Raw genomic sequence first — 2500 nt, forward strand, 5'->3', positions numbered from 1 at the left:
TAACTTTTCCGAGGACCAATTGATGAATAATACGAGGTATCAAATTGTTATTGATTAAATATACTTTCTTTTCTGGCTTTAACGGTGCTCTGGTCAGTTTGTTTAACATTGCTGCGAGCAGGTTACAGCTTATAGATCGTTTTCCCCTTGGGTCAAATTCAATGCCTAGATATTTGAATCCCTTTACATATGATACCGGATTAATGGGTTCGTTATTTATAAAGTACGATGATGTCGTTGCAACACTAAATGTCTTCTGTTTGCCGTACTTGATAAATCTTAACGAATTGCATTTGTTTATATTTATTTTCAAGTGTCTGTCATCGAGGAATTTAGTAGTTATATCCAAGAGTTTATTCATGCCACATTCCGTTTCTGCAAATAGGACAAGGTCGTCTGCAAACATCATTGAATTTACTTTCTGATTTCCTACATTAACTCCTATATATGTCGGCAAGTTATCCAATAGTTCATCCATAATCATGTTAAATAGTAGCGGTGAAAGTGGATCACCTTGCTTTACGCCTCTTTTTAGATTTATGTTACGCATTGTTGTCGATCCAAATACAATATCAGTTAGATTACACTTATAGATGTTGGTCAAGTACGTTGTTGATTCCTTTGATAAGTTAAATCGCTATAAGGCTCAAATAATCGATTCGTGGCTGACAGAATCGAATGCCTTACTGAGGTCTATTGACACTATTTGCGTGTTTTCGTGCTTTTGCCTGGCGTTGTGTATGATGAAGTGTAGTAATGCACTATTTTCGAAACATCCGTCTACCGGGAGGAATGCTTTCTGCCTGTAATTAAGCTTTAATTGCTGTCCTAGACGATAACTTAAAATTTTGTGTAATAGCCTAATTACAATTGATGAGATGGTTATGGGTCTCCAATTTGAGGGTTTTTCCAAATCCTCTTTAGTTTTAGGTATAAGTCTTGTTCTGTGTTGTTTCCATATTTGTGGTATATCCTGTAAATAAAGGATGATATTTAAGATATCTAGTAAATATTTTATTGGTAAAGTCCTAAGATCGCTAAGAATAATGTTGTCCTGTCCAGGTGACTTATCCTTCATAATTGCTAGGGTCTTAATCAACTCATCTAAGGTGATTGCTTTTACGATATCGATGCATGATTGGTCGTTTTTTAATTTAAAGGGTATATTATCTGGAGGAGAGTTTGACTCGAATAAGGTAACGAATGTTCCCCGTATGCTTTCTTCAGTTGGGTATATACTTGGCCCCGATCTATCTGAAGTAATCTCGTCTAATAGAGCTTTCTTGTTCGTATGGTATAAATATTGATACCTCCTGTATTTAGTTTGCTTTGATTGTCTTCGATGCCTATTCTCATCTTTCTCCTGTTGGTTTACACGATCTTTCCTATTAATTGGTTTACTTCGATTTAAAAACTTTTCTACATGAGAATTGAGTAGCAGTAACGCCTGATTGTGACTTAAATTCTCGATCTTTAGATCGGTAATTATGACCTGAAGATCCTCAGCTGCTGTCAGTGATTGTTCTTTTTCGGCCCTTATTGCTGGCTGATCTCCTTCAGAAGGTGTAGTTGTTATTTCCGATGTTGTCGGTAAAACTAAGTTAACAAGGCATTGATTTTCTACCTTATAGGTGGTTTCTTTCAATGTCCTTACCAATTCCTTATATTTGATATTTCTCCGCTTCCCTTTAATCGCTTCTAGCGTTCTGTGTGGCATAACTGAGTTCTGTATTAGTTGATTCATGTTTATGTCCTCATCATTCTGTTGGGCTTCTTTATGGGCCATAATTTCTACCTCTTCTTCTCCCCATCTAACTTTCCTTCCTGGTGCGTTTTGCTGTAGTCTAGCTTCATGTTCTGTCGGATGAGTTCGTCTAGTATGTACCCCTAAACCTGTTTTCGTAGTAAAACCTCTGCTACAATATGAACAACTAAATAGTGTTTCCTCAATTGTGGTGGTTATAGCACTAGTTTTACCTATTAAACTTTTGCAAGTTCTTCCGTAGTGCGACGCTATCTTGTGTATGCTATCTGCTGTGCGATTACAAATTCGACATTTATACGTTTTGTTTGCGTGCGGATGTACCCGTGTCATATGTGATGACCAAGTTCTATGGTCTAGGAAAACAAGATTGCATGGATAACATTTGTTCTGATCTGTGCATGGGTAGTCCCATGAAAACATGTCCGAAAGGATAAATTCCGTAGTCAGCTCGTCTGTTAATCGCTCATTCATGAGCGATGTTAGTTCGTCACCGAGTAGTCCGTCCGGTTTATTTTCTTTATAATTCGCGACTTACGTTTATAGCACACAGGGTTGTCGGCCCACGTGTATGCTATTGTGATCAGCTTTTTCACCGCACATCGGCAGCTAATCGTCGGTCAAAATTGACTCCTTCGATTTGCACTTCTAGCAATACAACTGGTGTAATGGAAAACTGTGGTGAAAGTTTCAGTGTTTCGTTTTGATTTAACCAATATATAAATGTTTCGCCTGAAC

At 37.5% G+C, this 2500-nt stretch overlaps 1 pseudogene; it reads right to left on the reverse strand.

The window, feature by feature from the left end:
• Positions 1 to 2500, reverse strand: part of LOC142911074 (28S ribosomal RNA) — an 8993-nt pseudogene that overhangs the window by 2361 nt on the left and 4132 nt on the right.

Source organism: Petromyzon marinus, unplaced genomic scaffold (assembly GCF_048934315.1).
Source record: "Petromyzon marinus isolate PM22_M1 ecotype Great Lakes invasive population unplaced genomic scaffold, UKy_Petmar_22M1.pri1.0 PM_G_Scaffold_166, whole genome shotgun sequence".
NCBI lineage: Eukaryota > Metazoa > Chordata > Hyperoartia > Petromyzontiformes > Petromyzontidae > Petromyzon > Petromyzon marinus.